Here is a 20284-nt window from a genome sequence, read left to right on the forward strand (position 1 = left end):
ATTTACTAATAATTCCTGTCACTCATCCTTAAGATCATTTGTCTTATTTGTTTTATGCTGTGACTAGTTATGTAAATATAAGAAATACTACTTCAAAAATGAAGAAAGCAATACTGTCTCACCATCATCGTATAGATGCTAAATAAGGATTCAATGACACTAAAATAGGCTGATCATCATATTAAATCCTATCAGATTTTTGGGCTCAACCTGATGACTTTAAATTGTAAAAGAATGAAGTGATAAATTCTCAGATTTAGGTTGCCCTAAAGCAATTGCGTGCTAATCAGACACCATTATCTAAAGTCTAAATGTATAAATTTAAACAGATTTTTATTTATCCACTCTTAAATTCATATATATGTGTGTATATACATAGATTATATATTCATAAAGAGATAGATGATATAGATAAATAGGTAATACAGATGTGATGGAAGAACTAGATCTGTGGCTTTCAAATGTTTCACTCTTATGACACAAAGGAATTTTTAGAACTATGTATACTTTGTAATCATTGAGTAAGAGAGTAGCAAAGGATTCAGATAAACCTCGAAATTCATGGCTTAACATAATTAAACTTTTTCTTTGCTCATAAAGGAACCCAATGCTGTTATTCAGAGAGCAGCTTTACAGAAGTGGTTCTGGATCCTTCTGCCTTGTAGCTCCACTGTCTAGGGCTTTGGGGTCATTCACCTTCAGCCAGTAGACTAGAGAAGTGGAAAAGACATATCCGCTTCTTAAACAATCTCAGCCTGCAAGTAATATAAATTATTTTTACTCATAGCCTATTGGTGAAACTAGTTCCATGACCCTATCCAAATGTAAGCAATGCTAGGAAGTATAGAACCTATAGACAAGCTTCCCCAAAACAACTCTCCACAATAGAAAAAAAGCATGCATTTTTCATGAGCAAACACATCTTTTGTGGTTTTGCCACATGTAGTATCTCTCTATAAACCCCTCATTCCTCACAATGAAAACACACACTCCCACTCAAGAGAAACATCCTAAAATCCCACACAGTTACTGCATGCAACTCAAATCCAGATCCCCAGTATCTACACCGTCCTCTCCATTAGGACATATGGCTTCTTGGGATCCCTGGGTGGCGCAGAGGTTTGGCCCCTGCCTTTGGCCCAGGGCACCATCTTGGAGACCTGGGATCGAATCCCACGTCGGACTCCCTGCATGGAGCCTGCTTCTCCCTCTGCCTGTGTCTCTGCCTCTCTCTCTCTCTCTTTCTCTCTCTCTCTCAGTCTCTCTCTCTCTCTCTCTCTCTGTGACTATCATAAATAAATAAAATCTTAAAAAAAAAAAAGGACATGTGGCTTCTCATGATCGAGTGACCTGTGAACTCAAAAGACAATTTATCTAACCTGTGCACACACACACTGTATAATGATGACTAGAGGAAGAAAACCAACAATAAAATCTCTTACTTGGAAAAGAGAAGAGGAGGATCACTGGTCAACAGTGATAACAATTCTACAAGTAAGCATTGTGAGGTCTCTGTCCTGGAAGTGAGGAATTTCCTTGTCCACACTCTGAGTAGACTCTGGGCCTCTGAATGATGGTGTAGCTGCAATATAGAAGGAGCTTGAATCCTCAAATAACCCTCTTGGAATGCTTCCCACTCTACACTTACATTGAATTCTTGTGTCTGAGAGAAATAAATTCTATTTTGTTAAGTTCCTGCAATTTGGGGATTTCTCTCTGACAGCACTTAGCTAATACAGTTGGTACAGAAGTGGAATGATGCCAAACAACCAAACCCAACATATGTAGCATAGTCTTAGTACATGAATAGCAGGTGGTGAGGCTAGAAAAATGGAGAACCATGTTAAGCAAAAATAAATATATTTTTGGTAATTGATAATTATATTGCTTCTGTGACTACTGAGGCTGATTCCTAAATGAAGAGGTTGGAAGACAGAATGCATTGGTGTGTTTTGGTATTTTCCAGTTATGTTTGCAAGGTACAGAACCCAGAGACGAGCTCAGGTTAGAGTTCACCTAGCCTGAGCTAGGATAAAAATGGGAAAAAAAAAAAAAAAGGAGAAGAGAGAATCCAGAAATTTGAAGCCTTTGGGGTTAGAAAGTTTAACTGGCTTTAAACTCCAGATAACAAAAGGTAAGACTAAGAAACGTTTTCTCTATTAAAACTCATTAAAATGCATTCAAGTATAGGTCTGTCCTTGATGTTTATAGCAGCATTATTTATAATAGCCCAATTGTGGAAACAGCCCAAGTGTCCATAGACTAATAAGTGGATAAGAAGATGTGGTATATATACACAATGGAATATTACTCAACCATAAAAAGAATGAAATATTGCCATTTGCAACTACACTGATGGAACTAGAAAGTATAATGCTGAGCAAAATAGTCCAGTCAGAGAAAGACATACCACATTATTTCACTCATATGTCAAATTTAAGAAACAAAAAAAATGAACAACGAGAAAAAAAGAGAGAGAGGGGCAAACCAAGAAACAGACTCTTAACTAGAGAGAACAAACTGATGAGTACCAGAGGGGAGGTGGGTGAGGGGATGGACGGAATAGGTGATGGGGATTAAGGAGGGCACTTGTGATGAGCACTGGGTACTGTGTGTAACTATTGAATCACTATGTTGTACACCTGAAACCAATACATTCTAAGTTAACTAACTGCAATTAAAATAAAACTTAAAAATAAAGTAGAAGTCTGTCACAAATTGCAAGTGTAGAGTTCCATCCAAGCCTGCTTATTTCAACATAGCTGCCATTATGTTGAAAGAAGAGAAGAATGGGGGTGCAAGGAAACATGTCAGGCTGAGAATTACGACCTCTCTGACAATGAAAGATATTTGAGATTTTTTCAGTCAAACCAAATTGACTAGAGTAAATAGATTAAAAGTCTACTAATTTTTTAGAGAATTGCTCAGCTAAATAAATTATAAACCTGACTGAAAAAGCCTTTAAGTGTTTGAGACTTAAAATAAACTTTGGGTTTTAACACTTGGATTAACAAGACAGAATGTATAAAAATGATACAACTTCCCAGAAGGTTTGGTACCATCAATCCTCCTTACCCCAAAATGGACAATAATAGGCCAAGAAGAAAGATTCTGCCTGAATGGCTTCACTGGTTAATTCTCCCAAATATTTGAGGAAGAAGCAATTCCAACTTTATATCCATTCTCCCAGAGTACAAAAAAAGAGGCCAATTCCCAACTTATAACCTTGATTTCAAAACCTACCATAGATATTTTATATAAAAAATAAATAAATCACACTTTCCCCATAATGAACATAAGTATAAAAATCCTAAAACTTAACACACACAAAATTCTTTCACATCAAAAAAATAACAGAAAATAAATTGGGTTATTATAGTATTTGAATATGGTCCAACTTTCAAATATATTCATGGAAAATGATATTAACAAAATAAAAAGGGAAATCATATGATTATCTTATTATATACATAAAAATAGTTGATGAAATCCAACATATATTCTTAATTATGACGGTAAATAATTATAAAAAACTAATAATAGAAAAGTGATTTCTTAGTTTCATGAAAAGTATCCACCAAAAAAGCACAAAATAACAGCATGGAAATGTTTGGAAGTCTTTCCTCTGTAATTATGAACAAATCAGGAAAGTTCACTATCTCAACCTTTATTTGAATTTAAGTGATCTATCCAGTACAATTAGGCAATGAAAAGGCAATATAGAAATTGGAAATGAAAAAATAAAACCATCATTATTTTCTGTGTATGTGACTATAAATGCACAAAAGTCTAAGAAACTTAAATTATTAGAATTAATGATTTATCAAGCATGTCGACTATAAAAAAGTGGCCACAATTCTTTGCAGTTTATTTCAACAATAGCTGGAGTCTGTTTCTATACCACAATCCAGGTTGGCCTTGTGACCTCCTTCGTCAAAACGATGCAGGAGAGTCAATATTGTCTGATGTCTGATAGAGGTTTTTGCTTGCTTCTATTTTTGTGCATGGAATCCTGCCTCCTCATGAATAAGCCTGATGTCAACCTATTGATGGGTGATAGACCAAATGGAGGAGAACCAAAACAGTCTAATGGGCCAGTTCTCAGCCACTCCAGTAGGCAGCAGCAGATACATGAATCAGCCACATTAGAGATTAGCCAACCCTAAGACTATACTTTCAGGGATCATTTCTATAGTTTGTTACTAGAGATTAGCCAACCCTAATTTATGCAGAAGAACCACTCAGCTGAGCCCAACCCAAATTGGCAACCCATAGAATTGTGAGAAAAATAAATTGTTATTGTAATCCACTAATGTATGGTTCTTTGTTATGTGGCAAATGCTAACTGGTATAAGAAGGTTCTGAAAACAAAGATGGTATAGAAAAATATGTGAAAATCTAAAAACCCAGCATTTAAAATACAGTACGCTCCATAACATAAAAATTACCAAATAACCTCTAGCCTTGATGGGCTTCAAGGAAGAAGGAAAAGAAGTAAGGAAGAGAGGAAGAGAGAGAGAGACAAAGAAAGAGAAAAAGGGGAAGGAGGGAGAAGAGAAAGAAAAAAGAAAGGGAGAAATGAAGAAAAAGAAAACTAAAAATGTCTCATTGAATAATAATAATTTAAAAACCACATTTAATTGATGGCAAAGGAAAGCTACCTAGATAAATCAGAATTTTGAGGGACCAGGATGCTGGAGAGAAGAGAAACTCACTGAAATGAATGTGGTGTTTTTACTACTTCTTCTTGGAAACACTGGCCACTTTTTTGTTGTTTGTTTTTTGTTGTTGTTGTTGTTTTGGTTTGGGTTTTGTTTTTTTACACTGGCCACTTTTTAAATGCTCATTGATGCTGACAAAGGGCAGATGAAGGCTAATAGCTACTACATTGCAGAGAAGCAAAATAGAACAGAATTAGAAGGGTGCCACTGTGTGGCTCAGTTGGTTAAGCAAGCACTCATCCAACTTGTGATTTCAGCTCAGGTCCTCATCTCAGAGTCTTGAGATCGAGACTTGCATCAGCCTCCAAGCTCAGTGGGGAGTCTGCTCAAGATTCTTTCTCCCTCTCTCTCTGCTCCTCCTCCCACACACCCTCTAAATAAATAAGTAAATAATACATCTTTAAAAAAAGGAATATTTTAAAAAATGGTCCATGGCTGGAGGAAAAATACTGGAGTTTAGGACAACTAAGTAGTGAGGATTTGAGAGAGCAAGATTATAGAGAAAAAGGAAGTACAAAAAATAAAGCCCGAAGCTGAGAGCCAGTTTCAGCACAAGCCATTTGACAATCTATAAGCAACTTGATTTGAGAGGCAGACAAGCTAATATAAAGTGGCCACTAAGAGGCTGGAAAACTAACCATAGCTCTCATCAGTATCATCTGTGGGATAGAAAACAGTAAGAGTCAGACCCAATTATGGTGGGGAGGCAACAGAAAATAGCATCACTTGTGGCCCCCCTAAGGCCAGACTCTACAAGTAAGGGCAAACTAGAAATAGAGACCAGGCCCTAAAAGGACTAAAACCCTGACTCAAGTCATCTTAATAGCTTATTAGATTTAACTGATACACTGCTATTCTACTTGTTTACCATAAGCAAATGAAAACCTCCTATGGAGAAAAATAATCAGCCAGAGTTTCTATAATTCTTCATACACGATTTCTACCATTCAATTAGAGTAATAGACTAAAAATTTAAAAAGTAACAGACATCCAAACAGTAAGAAAATATTTTGTTTGAAAAGAGACAGCCTCTAGGGGCTACATATTGGAGTTAATAAAAAGTGGCTTTAAAATAATTGTAATTAAAAAAATAATTGCAATTTGTATGTCCAAAAATTAGATGACTAACGCTGGGAATTTTGCCAAAGAACTGCAAACAACAAAAGACTTTTAGAAATGACAAGACAATTACTGAAATCAAGAAAATAGATGAAATAAGAGACTAGACATAGCTGAAGAGATTCGTAAATCCGATCAGAGAATCAGAAAATAGGCCAGCAGAGAATTGCTAGGCAAGGGATAGAAGAAGTGTGGACTCAAAGTCATCCAACAGAGGTGTGATTTGAGTCCCAGGAAAGAATAAAAGAGAAACTGAGGCAGAAGCAACATTTGAAACTCATTTTCAAGAATTTTCCTAAAGGAATTCAAACTGCTGATTCAAGAAACCATGCAAATGACAAGAATAAAAGCACACCTCGCCAAATGATCGTACAAACCACTGAAAACCAATGATGAAAGGAAATCTTAAAACCATCCAGAGGGGTAAAAAAGACACATTATCTTCAAAGGAGACAAAACTAAAATTGGTGATTGTCTTCTTGACAGAAACTCTGGAGGTCAGAAAACAATGAAATACTATTTCAATGTCCAAAAACAAGCAAAAAAAGTCCCCCTAGAGTTCTAGATGCAGTAAAAATATCTTTCAAAATTGAAGGTGTAATAAATATATTTCCAGGAAAAAAACTGAGAGAATTTTTCACAACATATCCCTAATCAAAGAAATACAAGCAAGGATTTTTTTTAAGGAACAGAAAGGATTCCTAGATGGAGGAAGAAAAATGCAAGGGGCTGGGAAGTGTCATGGTAAGTGGGGAGGGACGAAGGGGGGTGAGGAGAGAATATGATAAATAAAAATAAATAATTTAGTAAGCAATGAAAATAATGACTTCCAGAATTTAAAATACATGAAAGCATAGATGTCATGAGGGAGTAAATAGAGTTAGTGTTCTAAGGTATTTATATTTTCTGGGATTTGGTAAAAAATCACTAATTAATATTTAATAAATCAAGTACACTAGTGTAAGAGAAGATAATATATAACTAATAAGCTAATTGAGAATAAATTCTAATAATAATTAGCTGATGAGTCCAAAGAAAGAAAAAACAGTACATATAATGGTGGACCCAATAGAAAACAAGTGCATTAGTGATCAAATTGTAAATTAAATCATCCCACACTTCTCTTTACAAACCCCAATGTCTCCCACTGCAGTTAAGATAAAATCCTCTTTCTTGGATCTTACCTGTTCTCACCTCCCTTGTTTCTGACTTCTCTGTAGATTCACTTGCTTCTCTGACCCTTGAATGTATCAAATTTTCCCCACAAGATACTTGCCCTCACTCTGCAGCCTAGAGGGCCCTCTTCCCCTATATTTCCAAGATTTGCTAGACTGTGATTTAACCTGTGCAGTACAGTCCCCCATGACCAGCACTCTAATTTAATCGTTCAGCTATCCTACCCTAGGATGAGACATCCCACTTGTTTTAATTTTTACTTTCATAGCAGTTTCTTTCAGAATTTATCTTGGTCATTTATTTTTTCACTTCATTATGGTTTTTCTGCTCTAATACAACCTCTATAGGAACAAGGACTTTCTCTGTTTCTGTTCTCCAACTAATCCTAGCATATAAAACAGTGCATGGAGGGGGGCGGGGTATGCCTGGGTGGCTAGTGGGCTAAGGGCCTGACTCTTGGGCTCAAGCCATGATCTCAGGGTTGTGAGATGCAGCCCCTCATCAGACTCTGTGCTTAGCATGGAGTCTGCTTGGGATTCCCTCAACTTCTCCCTTTGCCCCTCCCGTTGGTGCTCTTTCTCTTTCTGAATGAGTAAACAACATCTTTAAAAACAAAACAAAACAAAAAACCCCAGTACATGGCACATTATGTGCATCAAGTAAAGACTGTTGAATTGACGAATGAAATGTCTGTTAGATAGCTAAAGCATTCTAGACTATCTTTAAAAATATGTTTCCCAAACAACGGAAGTCAGTATTTCCATTCTTCTCTGTATTGGTCAGATGGCTTCTAGGATATTGAATTGTAGTCTAAGTACCACATGTTAAGAGGAATTCAGAAATCTGGAGTTCTGATTTTTATCTTAAGTGTAATGAGAGAAATATACAAAATTTCACATACTTGGAGTCATTTTAAGGAAGACGGAATAGACAGTTTTCTCCAGAGAACAGGACAGTGAGTAAGTAGAGGTGCAAGGGATATGGTATAAGGGTACCATCAGAATGAGGACACTCCAAATCAAATACATTTGACCTGAAAACAGAAAATTTGTTGATCATTGAGATAGTTGAGGCTAATACTAAGAATCTGCTTAGGGATCCTGTACATGGCATCTCTACACAAATGGAAAGTTGGCCAAAAGAGCTGTAAATCTCTTTAAATTTCAACTCTATTCTATAGTACTACATAATGGCCTTTGCAATTAAGTTTATACAAAGTACGTACATTTAATGACAACACTTTCCTTAATCATAAAGAGTCACTATGCTGTTTGTGCATTATTCTGCTTCCTTTCTAACTTTCTTTAATGTCTGGTTTCTCATATCTATTTAATATCTAAGTATTTCGTGTGGTAGGAGGCTTTCCAGAACTATGTGGCCTTACTTTGCTCTTCTGGGCTGCCACCTCATCATACAGCCACCCAGCTGTCTATATCCAGACTCTGGCAAGGATCTTTTTAAATGAGTTCCAGTGGCCATCTAAATTGGAATTAATCAAATTCTTGTTTTAAAACCTTGTTTTAGGTTTTGTTGTAAAAGGCTTACAAAATGTTAGTTCTTCCTGCCCATGGGGGTGCGAGTAGGAAGGTTCTTTGGCAAAGAGGATGTTTGAGCATCCATTTTCTTAAATAAATTTTATCATCATTATGGTCGCTAAAGTGATATGATAAAATTTATCTCTTTTTTTGTTGTATCCTCTTCTCATATCTTATTGGTGAAGGGATGTTTTAAATTTATGGGATCACACAAGCAGATGCCTAGGGTTTCATGATGGTGAGCATGCTGCCCTTTATAAAATTAAGACAGAAAATTTGATCTTTCTAGCCTGGGGTCTTTCTGTTTTTCCTACCCCTTTTACTCTGACCCACTTCTACTGCCTAAGATCAGATTCTTAGCACATCTTACATGTGCTAATATACTTTTATTTTTCTCATAATTACTCTCAAGCCTCCTGTGTCTGTCCTGGTCAATTAACCCTAAATATTGTATTTGTGTAATCTAATCAGGTCACTCCCCAGCTCAAAACTTCCTGCTGCCTACTTCCAGAGGCATGACATCCAGAGCTCCAGCCAGACATTCCAGACTTTTCACAATCAGACCACAATTCGCCAATCCTGCCTTATCTGAGCTAATCCTCATCAAATTACAGGTTTCCCCAAATCCCACCTCTGGTTTTCACTTATTCTGTTTCTCTTTTATCCTCATCTCTGAAGTCTGCCCCAGACAGAAGGGAATAGGAGTATGTGCAAGGGGGATGGTTAGGATAGGAAGAGAATGCAAATGGAAGAGAAATTAAAATTGAAGGCATTGATGATGGGAATTTTAGGCTAACGATACTAGAAAGAGATTTGGATAAACTTTCGAGAAATATGTTTTTCTGATTTAGCCTGGTATAAAAGCATAAGGAATAGATTTCTGAATTTGTCTGCATACAGATGTTTGTAATCCCTGCTGATCCAGATTCAATTGAACAATGAATGAGATTTCCATATTATAATCAAAGCACCTAAGAAGGTAAAGCAGGCCTTTACATGGTTTCCCAAACCCCACTGGCTCAAGTTAAGTGCTTGTTACTTGCTAGTTGACATGACTTGTTTGGGGGCAGGTGTATCAGTCATGATCCCAAATCATCCCATCTATCACAGGACTTTATCCCGGACAACTCCTTTTTCTTGTGTCTTAAAACATCAAAAGTTAGCCCCCAGGGTTGCTGGGTTTCTGCCTTTCAGTATCACTTCACACAATTCAACAGAGCAGAAATTAATCTCTGCTTCCCATTATCTTTTTTCAACTTATTACAAGCTATGGTGAGTGAGTAATGAGGAATGCTGAACTCCAAACAATCCTGTTTTCTGTCATTGCTAGAAAACATTCTAAACTTAAAAATAAATAGATAAATAAATAAATAAGAAGAAGAATACTTTTTGGAGATCTCTTTACACATGCACGCACACACACAACACAGCCTGATAAATAGAAAGCCAGAAAGAATAGAAATGGCAATCTTCAATAAAACTTTCTCTTTTAGAAGTCTACTTTTTTAAAGGTTTCTAAGGTAAATGCTAGTGTCTTTTTTTTTTTTTCATTTACTTCTTCTTGGTTTCTTAAGCGTTTATTAGTAGAGAGAAGAGGCTAAGAATCCTCATACTAATTCTCACTCACAAGCTTCCCTGAATCCATCTGTTTTGGTGTTCTCTCCCTTAATATGGAAACAGAAAGTAAATAAATAGTGAGTCTTTCTTAAAACTCCCTCTTGTTTCACTTATATACAGCCCATCAACTCTGTCCTATTATGACTTGTGGCAAATCTTACTTTAACTATGTTTTAACCTAAATGAAGAAAACAAGTAATGAAACACTTTTCTGTTCTCCCCTATCCCACTGCCTAAAGAGACAAACTTGCTGTATTTAAATTTAGTGCTCTACCAAACTCTAAAGCAGTCCTTTCCCCCAGTGGAAATTTGCGAGGACGGTTAAATTGTTTTATTTCTCTCATGTGGAATTTAAGAAACAAAATATATGAACATATGGGGAGAGAGAGAGAGAGAGAGAGGAGCAAACCATCAGAGACTTTTAAGGATAGAGAAACCGAGGGTTGATGGAGGGAAGTGGGTCGGGGATGGGCTAGGTGGGTGAAAGGGATTAAGGAAGGCACTTATGATGAGCACTGGGTGTCCTATGTAAGTGATGTATCACTAGGTAAAGTAAGTAAATAAATAAATGAAAATAATTTTCTTCTTAGAACCCTTAAGTAGGATATTTAATGAGTTTTTAAATTAAATTTGAAATTTAAATTACGTTTAATATTATACATTCCAAGAATATCAATCTACCTTTTCATTTTACATACACTTACTGAATAATCACCTTGCTTCAAGAACAGTACTAGACATCAAGGAACCATGGATGAGTAAGTCAGTCACATGCCTGCCTTCGATTGTGTTTAGGAAACAAACATAAAGACTGTAATAGCTTTATGTATAAGGTTCATGGGAAAATTAGAATGGAAACTGCATAATTAGTTTAACAAACTATAATCATTCTCTATGAATTAGCATAAAATTTAGGATTGGAAGCTGGTGTAAAGCATCCATGTGTCAGCCTAAGAGGTTTGTTCTTTGTGTTGGCCATAGGGAAACCTTCATGTGTGTTAATAAACAAAAAGTAGGAAAAGGGCTGTGTTTGAAAAGATATTTTGGGATGTGTTCAGAATGGAATAGACAAAAGCTGTCCTGAAAGTCCAGATAACTAAGTGGTAAAATATTGCAAAATCCCATAAGAGAGATGATAGAGGCCTTAATAAATGTAATAATAATGGAGATGAAGAGGTAAGCACACACAGAAGCACAACTACAGATCAGAATCAGCAGTGCTGTGTGGGGAATGAGCAGTGAAAAGGAGCGCAAGCCCTGGGACCACTGTCAGGTTTTCTATATACAAAGTTTAAAAAAAGCATCATCAACAACATCATCGGTGACATTTATTGAGGGCTTACTCTGTTCCGAACATTGTGTCAAGCGCTTTGCTCCAAATCTTGTAACAATCTTATAAGACAAATACCATTAGCATTCCAATACTCCAAAATAAATGAAATTTCAACTACCTTAGGGAAATCACTGACACGTAACAAGAATACCAGTAACCCTGAATATTCTTTTCAACACATGTTGAACTTTACTATTTTTTTCTCAATATCCACATGAGGCAGCAGTCAAATATTAAGTTCATTTTATTATAATAAACAGGAAATTGATCTGGAAAGAAATGATAGCAGCTCAGGAATGAAACTGTGGGTCTCAGGGTTCCCGTGCTAGAAGGCCTTTCTGGCTCTCATAGAGTTACTATTACTGAGTCCAGTTTGTATTTCTGAAGCACAGAATCTAGGAAAAAAATACAGTTGAGTATTAGTTTCAAGTGAAAGAAATTCTAAGCATACCAAGGTGCCTTACAGAACTGAAGGGCAGGAATGCAGCTAATGGCAAGAACCACTGGAAAGATCTCCCAAATATCACCACTGCCTTTTTCTTCTTAGCTATTTGAATTTTTTCTTTCTCTTCACAGGCTGGCTTTTGTCAATGTAAGATTTTATTTTTTCTGGGGTCTTTTATTTATTTATTTTTTGCATAAAAAGGACAAATCTTAGCTACTGGGATTTTTAAAATTAATATTCAATTTATTAAAGTAAAAAAAATCTAGAATTTCTTTTCCCTTAAGCTTTTAATTTCATTTCATATATATCACATAATTCTGTTTTCAAATTAGTAAAATTTAGGGCAGCCCCAATGGCCCAGCAGTTTGGCACTGCCTTCAGCCCAGGGTATGATCCTGGGGACGGGGGATTGAGTCCCACATCAAGCTCCCTGCATGGAGCCAGCTTCTCCCTCTGCCTGTGTCTCTGCCTCTCTCTCTCTCTCTCTCTGTCTCTCTCTCTCTTCTCTCTCTCTCTCTCTCTCTCTCTGTGTCTGTCTGCCTTGAATAAATAAATAAAATCTTAAAAAAAAACAAATTAATGAAATTTAAGTCACTTACAGAATGGGCTTTGCTGTCTGAGTAACTCAGTTTGCAGAACTCATTGAACAGCCAGCCTTCTTAGAAATTAGTTAATTTAATTGCCTTTAACATTTTAGACTACATCTATAATTAATGTATTTGTTGCCTGATCTGATCTGACCTGACAAGTGAAATTTTCTCAGGTACTCTCAGCTATTTAAAGTGCTCTAGCCTGGGTAGTAAAGTGGGTAGCCTTGTTGGCTCAGTGGTTTAGCACTGCCTTCAGCCCAAGGTGTGATCCCGGAGACCCAGGACCAAGTCCCACGTTGGGCTCCCTGCATGGTGCCTGCTTCTCCCTTTGCCTGTATCTCTGCCTCTCTCTCTCTCTCTCTCTCTCTCACTCGCTCTCTCTGTCTCTAATGAATAAATAAATAAAAATCTTTTTAAAAAAATAAAGTGCTCTAGTAAATCTCATAAGTTAAATTCATAAATACGATAAATCCGAAGTTCTCTCATGCATTTTAGCAGTGTTTACAATCTTAGAAAAATCCTCTTCTGAGTTAATTAAACTACTAGTTCAAATCAATTGTACTTTTTTTTTTCAAGATTTTATTTATTTACTTATTTGAGAGAGAGAGAGAGAGAGAGAGAGAGAGAGAGAGAGAGCAGGAAAGAGGGGCAGTGGGAGAGGGAGAAGCAAGCTCCCCACCCAGCATGGGGAGTCCATCACAGGGCTGATCCTAGGACCCTGGGATCATGACCTGAGCCAAAGGCAAACACTTAATCACCCAAGTGCCCCCATTATACTTTCAAATTTAATTTTTTTTAATTTTTATTTATTTATGACAGTCACACACAGAGAGAGAGAGAGGCAGAGACACAGGCAGAGGGAGAAGCAGGCTCCATGCACGGGGAGCCAGACGTGGGACTCCATTCCGGGTCTCCAGGATCGTGCCCCGGGCCAAAGGAAGGCGCCAAACAGCTGCGCCACCCAGGGCTCCCTATACTTTCAAATTTAAATGAAAAACCTTAACTGTCAGATTTGCCAATAAGTTAAATTAAATATAGTAGACAGCCTCCAAGATAGCCCCAGCGATTCTCACTTCCTGGCAGTCACATTATTATGTGATACTTCCCCTTGGAGGGCTGGTGTTGCATGACTTCCAATGGATTTTCATGAGAAATAACACTATCTTATTTCCAAGATTAGGTTATAAAAAAACCACCACCAACTTCTGTCTTTGGTGATCTCTCTTCCTCTCTTGGCTGTTTATTCTAATGTAGCCAGCTACCATGTTGTGGGCTTCCCTGTGAAGGACCCATGTGGAAAAGAACTGAGGGAGGACTTCACATAACAGCCAATGAGGAATGGAGGCATTCCATTCAACATGCCATAAGGAACTGAATCCTGACAATCAGGTGAGTGAATGTAGAAGCAGATCCAGCCCCCCACTTGGGTCTTCAGATTAGACTGCAGCTCCAACTAGCACCTTGATTACAGCCTTGAAGAGCCATTATGACAGAAGCATTCAGCAAAGCTGCACCTCGATTCCTTATCTACAGAGACCATGAGATAATAAATGTGTGTTTCTTTAAGTCAATAATTGTTGGAGCCTTTGTCATAAATATGCATAGTCAAGATTCTCTGGGAAAACAAAATAATGTATGTGACTGTGTGTGTGTGTGTGTGTGTGTGTGTGTGTGTATGTGTGTGTGTACAGAAGGAGAGGGTGTGGGAGCTAGTGAGTCCAAAAATCTGCTGAGCAGGTTGACAGGCTGTCAATTCCATCAAGAGTTGGTGTTGCAACCTTGAGTCCAAAGGCAGTCTTTGGGGGGATGGGAGGAAAACAGAACTCATTCCCTTTTGAGGCACCTCAATCTCTTCTCTTAAGGCTTCCAATTGCTTGGATGGGGACCATTCAGTTTAGAGGTGGTAATCTGCTTTACTCCAAATCTGTTGGTAAATAGTAATCACATCTAAAAATTATCTTTATGGCAACAACTGGACTGGTATTTGACCAAAATACCATAGGCTATCCAAATGGGCACCATAGGCTATCCAAATTGACACATAAATATATCAATAGATAATTAACCTCAATATATAATTAATATATACATTTAACATTATAAATACTTAACACCAAATGTGAACCTATCATTCTTATCCTAATACTGAAATTTTAATTTGATGTACTGCACATTCTCTATATTTAATATTAAACCTCAAGTAGACAATTTTTTATTCAAAGAAGAATTGGTATCACCACTTCAGTGTGTTAAAATTGCTATTGACCTGTGATCTGGGGCTAGAATGAAAGCTCTGAGGCAGTAGACATGCAGACTGGCATCAATCTGTCTTTTTTTTTAACCACTTAATTAGATTTTGTATTCTTTTTTTTTTAATGTTTCCTTTTATATCTAAATAGCAGCTATTGTACCTTGCATCTTTTTTATAACTTTGATTCAAATATCACACTCGGGTGTGCACCCCGGCTTCTCCTGTCCACAGCACAGAAAACGTGGCTATCAATTGCTCCCATACTTCCCTTCCACCTTTATATAAACCCAGAATACTAAAAGAAACTGATTTCCATTTCTTAGTTCTCATGTCTAAAACTCCTGTAAAGATTCCAGTTGGTCCAGTTCAGATATGTTATCTATCTCTCAAACAGACAGTGATACAGGAGAGGGATTATAGAGGAGATCCTATAGCACCCAAGAGAATGAGGTGTGCTGGGCGGACAATCCCCTAGATTTCTAATGCATGGGTATTAAGACTCACGATATTAGATGTATACTGCTTTAAGTGGATGAACAAAAGAGATTTGCATGCACAGCTCTAAAAAGGAAAGGTTTCATAGCAGCACTCTTCTCAATTCCTTACCTGCTGGACTTCTCCCCAAGAGCCATTCTTATACTCTCATATCCACATCTTCATGTCTCACCCATGCCTGCCCTTTGGAGGCAGCAAGTAGAGCTTCCTATCTATTCTCCTTTTTCAAAACTGGAGTTTTGCAGCATGCAGATAAAAAAAGACACACAGCCAGGGCCAGAAAGGCAAGGGCCAATTATTTCACGTTCTAAACTTCACACAATGATTTCATTTGCATATTAGCAGCATGTTCATATATGTAAGCCATTTTAAACATTCTAAGAAGTAACTTGCCAGGACAATGTCTATATGCAAATAGGATATGATCCTATAGTTAAAAATTCTAGGCACCACAGGAAGGTAAGAGATATTTTTGGATAGAGAGACTCTGATAGCAATAAAATTGGAGGTTGGAACATGGCTGCTATAGGCCCATATGTCAACACCAAGCAAAGAAATAGTTATTTGCTACTTTCTGTCACTTGGATTGCCTCTAAATATTTTAATATAATGATCCAAAAGTGAAAAAATGGAAAACACCTAAATAAAATCACAGTAATGAAGCAGGAGATATACAAGAACATCAAATTAAAACTCTAAATTATTGATTATTGGGTAGTAATACAATCAATAATAGAGATGACACTACAGGAAACTAATACCTAGATAACTCTCCAAGTATTGAATTGTTTTTCCTCAGAATTCTCTTTTTAAAAATTGGATAGTCATATACCTGCCTTCTCTCAGTCTCAGGGTGAGCATTGTAAACCTTACATCAAACCACATGGAATTCATAATGTTGGCTCAGTATCAACTTGATCCTTTTCCTCTTCATTAATTGTATGTGGCATCTCAGAACTTTCCTACGTGGCTGGGGGCTAGAAGTGCTATATATTCATTTAGTACCTAGAATCTCTTACATGGCTTAGTGTATATATCCAGTTCTAAGAAATGGGTAAAGTTTTGGTTACTATAGAGTAAAAAGAAAAACTGCCAAGCTAGATATGAATCACATACAAATTTTCTGTTTGGCAATGAAGTCTATTCCTCTGTTTTTCTGTACATTTTTCAAAGGCTGAAAGAATAGACTCCACTTAAAGGAACTTGATGGGTAATATTTAGTTACATTCTTGGAATTTATTCCACCTTTACTAATTGTATGCAGATTTTTATTTGGAAATGTCCTTCTCTCCTCGTACTACAGCCATAACTATGGATGGATTGAATCCATCCCACCTCCAATCTATATTATTTTACCCCAATTAAAACAAAGATTGTTTCAGCAGGGGCTGTCACCAAAGCCCAGATGAACCTGCATTTGGTTTCCTCCTGGGCCCAGTGATGGCTCAACCAGAGTAAATCTCAAGACTTTTCTTAAATGATTTTTAAAATGTGACAGTCTCCCCTCCTTTGGATATGAATCAAATAACATGTTGCCCTGGTTGCTATTGGCAGCCATTTTGTGACTATGATGGAAGCCAATCTGAGGATGTAGCCAGAACACAGAGAAGGGCACAGCCAAGAGAATCATAGAAAACTGAGAGGCTGCCTTAATCAAAACATGCCTGGACTTTTCAGGTACGTAAGCCAATAAATCTGGTTTATCATTTATGCTAATTTGAGTTGGAATTCTGTTACTCACAACCAAAAACATCTCAACTAATATATAAGGCATCTGGGGAAGGAGGATTTATCTAGAAAATGAATACTAGAATATAGTGAAGGTTAAATTCATCACTATTTATTCTCATACACTGTGGCAATTCTTGGATTCAAGAATATCAGATGGAAAAAATTTAAAGTTAATCAGGACCAAGCACTCTTTTAATAATGTATATGTAGTAGTTGGTTCAGTCCTATTAGAAAAATATGCCCAGAAAGAGGAGCAAGCCTTTTGAAGTTTGCTTGTTCTAAAATTTTCCCCTACTAACCAAATTTTTCTCTACTAATTATAGAAAATACCCCAAATTGGTCATCCTTACAAGAGAAAGCTTTGAAAGATAGTAATATTCAAAATTAGAATCTTAGATGGGCAAGATAGGAGCAATCTTTTATTATTAAACAACTCATCAGGCATTAGTTTATCAGATTAGCTCCAGCAGAAATAAGAACCCTCAGGAAATGGATACACATTTTATTAGGTGGAGGAAAGGCATGAAAGAAAAGAGTTCTGCCTACAGAGGAAGGACAGATGGGGTAAAGAAAGAGTAGTAACATGAAAAAAAATTATTCTAAAAACTAACCTCACTTATTTTAATTTCCTCCAGAGCCAGTCTATGTAGAGGACACTGATAAATTATATCTTAATGTTTGGACTACTTATTTATATGAGTATGAACCCTGACACCAACAATTGGCAAAGTTGTAAGAACATGTCCTAGAACTAGAAGTGGGTTCAAGCCAGAAACCTGCAATACACAAACTGAACGGATGCCACATTTCAAACTTTACAATTTGCCCTTCCACTCCCTTCCTCAGCCCTTTCCCTCTCCCTGATCCTGCCAATCAATGACTTTTTGGCAATCTGTGCTTAGAAGATATTTGCATGACTTCGCTCCATTTTCCATCCAACCTGGAAAGGAACCAATTTTGTGAAAAACTTCTATTTGTCTCACTGGGAAAAAAAGCAGTGATTAACTCCTAGAACTGCAAAAAAACATAACTGAAGGTGATTCAGCTCTTCTTTCATACACTCCACTTTCAAAAAAAAAAAAAGTGGATCTCTTCCTTCCATTCTGCTAGCAACTACATCTTTAAGTGCCATTTCCCCCCCAACACATTAAATAGAAGATTGTTTGATTTGAGGGAGGTCTCTTATTACTTATGGAGTAGCTTGAAAGCAAGTGTTTGTAAAACCACTTGGAAAAAAAATATTTTGTTCTTCCTACAGAAAAAAAAGCCCTTCAAAATATGTTTTGATTTCTTTCTAACTGAGGGAGAGACAAAGAAAGAGAGAGAGAGAGGTATCGAGGTGTAAAACTACCATTTGACCACTTGGGAGTGAGCTAATATTTTATAAAGAATGATTAAGAAAACTCTTTAGGGTGTAAAATTCAAAATATTAAGAAAAACCAATGCTGTGTACAATTTTTTCAAAGTGAAAAATTCCTGCTCTATATATCTGGCTTATGGTTTGCTTTCAGGAAAAAAAGAATACCATGCAAGCCTCATTGGAACCCTGGTACTGATTTGCCAGTAGATTGATGTCAAATTCTGCTATTTTTGAGATTCTGACCTTTTACTTCCATTTTGTTTAATCAGGAAATATTTAAAATTACACTGTTTAGGCTTCTAGGTTTCACATCAACTCATTTGCCAGCAGCCTGTCCTCCTCCATAGGGGTTCTGGCAGAAGTACAAGACTGGTAAAATATCAAAGTTTATCAAGCCACAGAATCTACAAAATCTTAATTTTCCTCATTATTCTACATCCCACACACCCAGTTCCACCCTTGAAATTAGTAATGCAATCCAGAAAGAAACATTGGAGTTACTAAATCAAATAGAGTATAGCCAAGAATCCTAGACTCAGAAGAAGGATCTATTTAAATTTGCTTATAAATCTCTAATAAATTTAAATTTGTTTATAAATCTCTAATAAAGCATTTGTGAGTATGATGCCAAAAAATCAAAATTGAGAAAATTTACTTGCACATCATTCTCACAATGGCCTCCACAACCAGTCGATAATTGTATCTCATTCTTATAACCAAAGCATCTGAATCCAATGTCTAGAAAATATGTGAAATAGTGATAAGAAAGAACCTTATTTCTTACATCCCTCTGAAAATCTCTGCCTCAAAGACAGAAGATACGGTTATATAACTGACAGCATTAGAATATAGTGTTTCCTAAAATCTTAAAGTAGACTCCTCAGTGTGACTCCAAACCTTCAATATCCTAGCTTATTTCCAAGAGGAAAAACAAAACAAAATAAAATTACAGAAACCACAAGATTCTATACAGAAAAAATACTGAATATATTTATATTTTAATGTCAAAATTTTCAACATTAAAGGATCCATCATAGCTTTTTATTCCTATCTTTCTAGCTATCCAGACAGCAGTAGACAATTTCTAAAATTAAATGACTTTTATGAATAATATGCATAGATGACTGCAAGCTTTAGATTTTGAATATAAAGTATAAGAGAAATTAAATTGACACATGATCTTTCATTTTCCTGCTTTGCATCAGAGCAGTTCTTCAATGACCTGTGGATCTACCTCCTTCTTTCTCCTCTGCCCCTCCCACAAATTTTCAGAGAAATGGACCAAAATATTCATTGACATTGGAAAAATTTATAGAAGAAATACCTGAGGATATAGCAATGGTTTTGTTAAAAGGAATAATATCCTGAATTTAAAATGTCTTTCTTTTAAAGCATTTGAGCATATTGTTTTTGTTTTTTACTGTTAATAGATTACCCAATGTTCCCGTGACATACTTAAAACCACTTGACTCATTGGTAGAGCTAAGACTAGAGCCTAAGCTTCCCACATATGTCTAAAGTTCAGTCTGCTAGGTTACACATTGGCCAACTCATGAGGTATCCACCTTAATAACAGAGCTCAAAGGCCTCTGAATAACAGCAGAGGTCATGCCAATTAAGATTACTTTTCCTCTGGGTATGAGCTCTGTTGCTTTGTGATAGAGCTAATTTTGATAGATCTAATTTTGATTTCTAAAATCAGTTCCTTGCTTTATAAAGCACAATTATTACCTAAGGAAGAAGCTATCTGAGCTGCTGCCTTTGGGTTTAAATTTAGATCCAGTCATTTGTTTACATGGCCTTTGAACCTACCACGTGAGAGAACCTTACCATAATCTCAGTCAGGAAGCCAGATCTGTATAGCAATGAACAGAGAGATTTCCATTTACAATAAGTTATGTACTTCTTAAT

At 36.6% G+C, this 20284-nt stretch overlaps 1 pseudogene; it reads left to right on the forward strand.

Moving 5' to 3' along the window:
- Nucleotides 1-4164: 4164 nt before the first annotated feature.
- On the forward strand, nt 4165-4250 carry LOC112934186 (small nucleolar RNA U3; annotated as a pseudogene).
- The last annotated feature ends 16034 nt before the right edge of the window (nt 4251-20284 follow it).

This window comes from Vulpes vulpes, chromosome 9 (genome assembly GCF_048418805.1).
Source record: "Vulpes vulpes isolate BD-2025 chromosome 9, VulVul3, whole genome shotgun sequence".
NCBI lineage: Eukaryota > Metazoa > Chordata > Mammalia > Carnivora > Canidae > Vulpes > Vulpes vulpes.